Source organism: Beta vulgaris, chromosome 9, assembly GCF_026745355.1.
Source record: "Beta vulgaris subsp. vulgaris cultivar EL10 chromosome 9, EL10.2, whole genome shotgun sequence".
Taxonomy (NCBI): Eukaryota; Viridiplantae; Streptophyta; class Magnoliopsida; order Caryophyllales; family Amaranthaceae; genus Beta; species Beta vulgaris.
In genome coordinates, this window is record NC_079210.1 from 30,335,149 (window position 1) to 30,343,969 (window position 8,821).

Genomic DNA, 8,821 nt, shown 5'->3' on the forward strand with positions numbered 1-8,821 from the left:
TTTTGACATACACTGCATGCACCCACTTGATCCACAAGTTGTCTTGCTTTGTTGCAATAGCCCACACATATTTAGCTAATGCTGCTATGTTCCATTCCTTGATTCTTCTGAACCCAAGCCCGCCTGCTAATTTTGGAGTACAAACTTGCTCCCATTTGATGTTCCCTGGTGCTAAACTGAAATATGATCGAAACCACAGAATTGCTCTGCATACCTTCTCTATGTCTTTCAGCACATTGTTAGGCAACATAAACACTTGAGCCCAGTATATGTGAATACTCAACAACACAGAGTTGACCAGCTAGACTCTTCCTGCATATGAGATATTCCTACTGCTCCATATCTTGATCCTTGCACACATCTTTGCCAGAAGATTTTCACACTCAGCAACCCCGATTCTTCTAGCACATATGGGAGCCCCTAGATATTTGAAGGGCAAACTACTATGATTAAATCCAGACATCTCTTTGATTCTCTGAATTACTGTTCCTTCTACATTTGCAGTGTAGAAATCTGATTTCTTTTCATTCACACACAAGCCTGATGACTGAGAGAAAAGCTTGAAAGCCTGGAGTAACATATACATTAATTGAAATTCACCTCCACAACAAAGTATAATATCATCAACAAATGCTAGATGAGTCAACTTTAGAGCTTTGCACCTTGGATGATATTGAAAAGCTTTAAACTCACATAACTTCATCATAATCTTGGATAGATACTCCATACATATGACAAACAAAAGGGGTGCTATAGGTTCACCCTGCTTGAGTCCTCTCTTAGATACAAAGAACCCATGAAGTGTGCCATTTATCATCAGGGAGAATCTTGGAGTCCTTACACAGTTCATAACTAACTGTATAAATTTCCTATGAAACCCCAATTCAGTCATCATTTCGTGCAAAAAATCCTAATCAATAGTGTCATAGGCCTTTTTCATGTCTAATTTCATCAGACAGATAGGCTTGACACTCTTCCTCCCATAAAACCTCACAAGATCTTGACAGATCATTACATTGTGAATTATATACCTATTCTGAACAAAAGCACCTTGGTTCTCTAATATAATATCAGGTAATATAATTTTTAATCTGTTACAAAGCACCTTTGTTATGCATTTGTAAATTACATCACAACATGTAATAGGTCGAAACTCTACCACACTTCCAGGGCAGGTAACATTGGGAATCAAAGTTAAAATGGTTGTGTTAACTTCAGTTAACAATTTACCTGTATTAAAATAATTGAGAATGGCTTGTGTTACCTCTTTACCAATAATATGCCAGGTTTCGCTAAAGCTACCTTATCCACCCCATGATCTCGCAAAATTCGTCTTATATAACCCTCCATAACATGATCAGGTGGATTCGCACCTATAACATAGCAGTATAGTGCCGAATTCCAGTAATCTACCTCAGGTTGTATGTCTTCTAGTTCAATTTTAATCAATTTAGGCTTATTTTCATTCATATTTTCATCGAAAAGGATCGGAATAGGATCATTACCTCCAAATTGAATCATACTCCTTTGTTCTCTAGTTATGAGCTCCTTCGTCTTATTGATCGTTTCAATCCACTCCGAAAAATTCACCCGCAGCCCAGATTGATTCTATAATTCTTGCAATGAAGTTCGTGGTGATAGAATTTCTTCCTGAATGATCTCAATCTCATTATCAATCTCCAATGATGTGATCCCCATAACTTCATCCATTGAACGCACGCATCTTTCTATTCGTTATGTCAAGACTAGGTCCAGATTTCTTCATACCTCTTCCAGAGTGAGCACCAGATTTTCCCATACCTCTAGTTGTTCTTGCCATGGCTACCACCATACAGAGTATGTGGAGAGAAAAAACTAGAGAGAGAAAATCAATATTTTATAAATTGGAATAGTAACAGGTTCAAGTTTTTATGAACTTTGAATGTTCAAAAAGTTGCTTATGAGGAAAGGAGGTTTATTCATGACTTACAAGTCATATTATTATTATTTCTGCTTGATTAACATCAAGAGCTTCAAAGTCCACTTGTTGGCAATTATGGTTACCCCTTGATATAGCTCCGTGATGGGATGACTAGTTGGGGGGGGGGGGTGCACACTTAGCAAAATAGAAGGGGAAATAAGAAGAGGAATTGTTTTCAAGATTATTTTTAATCCAAGTTGTTTGGAAGAAGTTTGTTATTAAAAGATTATTCTTGAATTATTATTCAAGTGTTTGGAAAGAGTTTGATCTTAAAATGTTATTCTTGAATTATTATTAAAGTGTTTGAAAATAGTTTGGTATTAAAGAGTTATTCTTGAATTATTAGTGATGGAGTTTTCGAAATGAAAAATGTTACGAACTAACAAATGTTGTTACTTATATATCTATTACGTTTCGTACTCAGTTTTATACTGTCGCGTATTTCCTTTTTTCTATTTGGCTTTGCCATGTTTACCTTTTTGGTAAGTAGTTTTGCAGGTGAATTTTTGTATGTGCATGGGAGCATACTAAGAAGGGGATCTTCACCTATATTAGGGTATTTTATTTATATTGAGTATTGAGACAATATTTACTTTTATTAATAAAGAAGTATTATAATTTTTAGCTAACGTCTTCCGCTGCAATTTATTTTGTTAGTTAGGATTTGGTTGCCAAAAGCATCCTAAATTACTCAAATATTATTTACTAAATTATTTATTTAAAAGCGAGTAATTTGGGGGTGTTACAAAGTGGTATCAGTTTTTCAGGTCTTGAAAGATAAAAGTTGAACATTAAATTTGATGGGTAGACATAAGATGGGCATATAGAGTTTTGCATCTGCATGCTAAATTGTTTTTGTTTAGTTTAATTGTTTTCTTTTTGACAAATTGCATAGATGCATCTTGCTAGTGCTACAAAAAGATATATATTTTTTTATTTATTTGGAAAGATGAAGGGTGTAGATATGTTGGGGTGACAAGCTCTGTCTAGGATTAGGAAGGCTCTCCCCGACGCTGTGGGTAACTTCTTTACATGGGAGCTATAATCACCTTGGCTATTCTATATCTTGAAATCAAGAACACTTTAAAAATTTTGAAATAAATATTTTAGCATCTAATAAAGATCTTGGACCATTTTTAGTTATCATATATTAGAATTACTCTTATGATGTTATTCTTGTAATATTTCAATTCTTTTTGCTTTTATATGATTGTTGCTGGAAGTTGAGGAAAAACATTATGTTATTCCCTATGTATGGGATAAAAATGGAGTCATGCTGCATTGGCGAGCAAATATAGTACTCCTATATGTATTTTTTATCTCTCAAAAATACTCAGGCCTATCTAATTATATGGCCATTGATGAGCCGGAGAATGTTATTAAGACAGACTACGTACCAGAGTTTGAAATCTTCAGTAAACTAGACATACATAGTTTTGTTTTGGCCATGAAGCGGCCTAGCCGTCTTAAGAATGTTTTGATACATTCAAATATTCTAGTAGTTGTTATGTGTAACACCTAATATTTGTCCATGATATATGATGGGACTGCTATATTTTGAAATAGTTATACTTACATGCTTATTAAATTGTTTTGTATTTACACAACTATTCTATGAATTTTAGTTGAGACTTATCCTCAAACACCCTTATATCAAGCAGAATGGCAGAATGAAAGAGAAGAAGTATAAGTTTTATGGTTAGTAGGCTAGTAAAGATAACTTAAAACATCACTCAGGTGATAGTAGAGGTGATCATGGGCCGGGCCCAAATTCGGGCCAAAATTTTGTGCCTGAAACCAAAATTGGGCCGGGCCAAAAAAATAGAATAAAAAGACATTTTTGGCTTGCCTAAAGCCCACCTAAAGAAAAAAAAATCGGGTCGGGCTGGACCGAACCTGATCGCGGGTCAAAAAAGTTATGCCCAAAACCGACCCAAGCCGGGCCGGGCCAAAATGATCTGCTCTGGGTGATAGCTAATCAAGAAACCAAGTAGAGTGAGACCGATAGTTTTGGTGAGGTCTTTAAGAGGGTAGCAGCAGTTAAACCTCCGACTTACCATGTAAAAGAGGACCCAACTAGCCTAGTGTGCCCTGAAAATCTTACAGTTAATAATGTTGTTTATTATTTGAGAGATGAAGTAGACCTATGGTGAAAACAAAGGAAAGATGATCTTTTAGAGGATTCTAACTTTGGGTGGAATGAGTTTAAAGATGCCTTGAGGACTAAGTTTTATCCTCCATACTTAAGGAAGCAAAAGTTATGAATTTCATCAATCTGAAGATGGGGATTATGTATGTTAATGAGTATTATAGCAAATTTTTGGAGTTATGAGGTTCGCACTTGGGATAGTACCATATGAGACTTTGAAGGCTCAAAGGTTTGAGCAAGGGTTAACCTTAACTCTCCAAAGTAAGCTGGAAGGTGTAACTTTTGAGACTCTTGATGAAATTTATGGTAGAGCTTCTCACTTATATGAGATTAAAGGAAGAGAGCTTGAAGGGACCTCCTCTGGGAAAAGAGGAAGCATAACAACAATGGATAACAACAAAGTGGAGATAAGAAGCCTAAGCCCAATGGTGGATTTAACCAAACTGAGAAAGACAATAGCTACCCTAGTCGGAATCCTAATGGGAACCAAGGGAATGGGAAGAAAGTTGAGAGAATATTTATCTGCAAAAGGTGTTATAAGAACCACCTTGGAAAGGATTATGAGGGCAACTTGGTGACATGTCATTATTGTCAGAAATTAGGGCACCGGTAGTATGAGTGCTTTAGAAAAGTTGGTGGAGAACATGCAGTCAAACCTGACCCGAGTATTAAGGCCCCTCAAAATGATCAACAGAAGTTAGCTTTTTCCAATGATGGTGTTAAACCAGGGATGGGGAATCAGTCTAAAGGTAGAGTTTTGTCATGAACTGCCGTGAGGCTCAGAATGTTTTGGAGGTAGTAGTTGGAACCTTTTTCATTAATTCTCTGTCTGTCAAAGTGTTATTTGATTTAGGAGCATCTCATTCATTTATTTCTAGCAGTTCAGCGGAAAAGCTCCAGTTAAGTAGTCTAGTGTCTATTTCATAGAAATTGCATTGTCATCAGGGGATATGTTTACTTGTACTAGGTTGCATAATCATTAAGTATAGTTAGTGATAGTTGGGGTGAATTTTTCGTCCGACTTAGTTGAGTTTGATTTATCAGACCTCGATGTAGTTTTGGGGATGTATTGGCTGGGAAGATTCAAGGCTCAGATTGCTTGTGAGGCCCAGAAGGTGTCCTTAATCGGCCCTAAGAAAGAAAGGGCAACTTATAGGAAGCTTGGGAAGGAGAATGGAGTTAAGATAGTATCTGTGATGAGAATTGAATCTTCTGCAAAGAAGGAGTGTCCGTTATTCTTATGTGGAGTTAAGAGGATTGAAAAGAAAGATGAGAATAGGGCGGTTCCAGTTGTATATGAGTTTTTTGATGTGCTTCATGAATGAATATCGGGTATGCCACCTGTTAGGGATCTTGAGTTCAACGTAGACTTAATGTCAGGAACCAGACCTATTTCAAAGGCTCTGTATAGAATGGCTCCAGCTGAGATGAAAGAGTTAAAAGTTCAGTTGGAGGAGGAGTTGAAAAAAGGGTATATAAGACCTAGTTCGTTTCCTTGGGGTGCACCTATATTATTCGTGAAAAAGAAAGATGATAGTTTGGTGTTCTGCATTGGGAGTTGAATTAACAATGTGACGATCAAGAATGAGTATCTGCTTCCGAGAATTGATGATTTATTTGATCAGTTGAAAGGAGCAGGGATTTTCTTGAAGATACATTTGAGGTCAGGCTATCACCAATTGAGGATTGTTGAGGGTGGTATTCCTAAGACTAAGTTTAGAACGCATTTTGGTCACTATGAGTACACAGTGATGTCGTTTGGTCTGTCAAGCGCACTTGCAATGTTCATAGATTTGATGCATAGGATTTTCAGGCTATACTTGTATAAATATGTGGTTGTGTTTATAGATGATATTTTGATATATTCGAAGGATATGAGCAGTCATGAGTTACATTTGAGGAAAGTTTTGTCGACCCTGATAGAGAATGAGGTGTACGCCAAGCTCTGTAAGTGTGAGTTTGTGGTTGGATAAGGTTGCATTTTTAGGACATATTATCTCAAAGGAGGGAGTTTTGGTGAGTCCTACTAAGATTCAAGGAGTGCGTACGTGGCCAACACAGAAGACGGTGTCTGATATAAGGATTTTTCTCGAAGATATGGAGACTAGTGACTAGCCTGATGAAGAAAGAATGTATTTTTGTCTAGACTCTAGAGTGTTAGAAAGCTTTTTCAGCGTTGAAGGAAAAGTCGACTATAACACCTGTTTTGGCTTTACTTGACGAGAGTCAGCAGTATGGTGTTTACAATGATGCTTCAGAATTTGGGTTAGGGTGTGTATTGATGCATAGTAAGGTCATCGCTTATGCTTCTAGGTAGGTAAAACCATATATGGTGAATTATCCAACCCATGATCTTGAATTAGCTGCAATAGTGTTTGCTTTGAAGATATGGCGACACTACTTATATGGGGCGACGTGTAAGTTGTACACGGATCATAAGAGCTTAAAGTATATTTTCACTCAGAAGGAGTTGAACATGAGGCAGAGGAGGTGGTTGGAGTTGATCAAGGATTATGATCTGGAGATCCCGTATCATGAAGGGAAAGCTAATGTTGTTGCTGATGCATTGAGCCGAAAGTCAAGTCATTCAGTTAATGCAATGATGCTGCTCAGACAGTTATTTCTTGAGTTTCAGTAACTGTCATTGGAGGTACTAGAAGAAGGAGGTGTTGAAGAATTGTTGGGTTCTTTGTCAGTTCAACCCTCAATCTATGATGAGATTAGGGAGGGTCAATTGAATGATGAAAAGTTAGAAAAGATTCAAGAGAAGATCGATAATGGTCAGGTGTTGAAGAATTGTTGGGTTCTTTAATTTGTCAGTTCAACCCTCAATCTATGATGAGATTAGGGAGGGTCAATTAAATGATGAAAAGTTAGAAAAGGTTGAAGAGAAGATCCATAATGGTCAGGTGTCAGATTTCCAGGTAGCCGATGATGGAAGTATTCAGTTCAAAGGGAGGTGGTGTATACCAAGTAATAGAGAAGAGTTGAAGCGGAAATTAATGGAAGAAGCTCATAGCTCACCTTAATCAGTACACCCAGGTGGTGACAAGTTGTATAAGGACATGAAACAAACATTCTGGTGGCCAAGCATGAAGCGAAAGGTAACAGAGTTCGTGACTAAGTGTCTCACAAGCCAAAAGGTCAATTTTGAGCACAAGAGGCCACAAGGGAAGGTTCATCCTTTGGATATTCCAAGATGAAAATGGGATTCTATATCAACGGATTGTGTGTCTGCATTACCAAGGATTAAGGCTAGAAATGATACAATTCTGGTAGTGGTAGATCGTTTAACTAAATCCGCAACTTTCATAACTATGAAGAATACTTGGTCGATGGCTCTATTGGCTAAAGCATATATGAAGTGGGTGGTGAAATATCATAGTGTGCCTAAGGACATTGTTTCTGATCGTGATTCACGGTTCTTGTCCATCTTTTAGCAGAGTTCGCAGAAGGTTTTGGGGTACTAATTTGTTAATGAGTACATCTTTTCATCCGGCTACAGATGGGCAAACAGAATGAACAATTCAGAATTTAGAAGATATGTTGCGATCTTGTGTTATGGAGTATCAGGGTTTGTGGAAGAATTTCTTGGATTTGATAGAATTTTCTACAACAACAGTCATCATGCAAGTATTCGTATGGGTCCATTTAAGGCTATATATGGTCAAAAGTGTAGAAGTCCAATCTGCTGGAATGATATTAGTGAACCGTGGTGATTGAGCCTGAGTTCCTCAAAGAGACGATGAAGCAGGTGAAAGTGATTCAAGAAAAGATCAATGCAGCTCAAGATCGGCAGAAGAGTTATGCTGATTTGAAGCGAAGGGATGAAGATTTCAGGTTAGGGAGAAGGTATTGTTGGAAATATCTTCAATGAAAGGGGTGATGCGATTTGGGAAGAAGAGAAAGTTATGCCCAAAGTATATAGGGCCATATGAGGGGTAACGCCCCCAAATTTCTCTCTTTTGGAAAACTTATTTTAATATAAACTTCTTGAGAAACTTGAGTGTATTACCGTCACGTGATAACGTTAAAGGCTTTAATACTAACTACTAAGTGAACTTTAACTAATGTAGCGGAAATAACTTAAATAACTTCTCTTTGTTAAAGTAACTTTATTGTACAACTCTATAACAATGGAAAGAAAGAAAATAAAATAACAACTCCTTGACTAATTATGATTCCTCACTAGCTCCCCAATATGAAGTATGCATCATATCAACCTGTAAATTCTACTCGCCAAAATAGGGTCATCACAGGGATAAAGCCATAAAACAAAACAAAAAGCGTGCCAGTAAAAATACTGAGTACATGTATATGTAGAATATTAAACATTTTATTTAATTAAACATTAAAATATTTAATTTTGAAAAATCTTTATGGATACATGATAATACTTGTATAATATAAAATATATAATCTTGATAAAAATATTTTTTCTTGCCTAGGTACCTTTCCTAAAGGGTGAATACCCCCAAGTTTAGTATTCCTTACTGAGTCTATTACAAGGGGTTACTACCTTGTCCACATGACTTATACAAAAAGTACATGGGTAAATAATATAATGGCTACCGTTCTTGCTAATAAATAACAAGTCGTTTCCTCTTTATAATTGTGATCATAAAAGATCATATATCTAATAAAAATCCTTTTGAAATAATCATCCTTTAAAAAGAATAATACTACTTATAAATTTAGCCATATAAAAACAT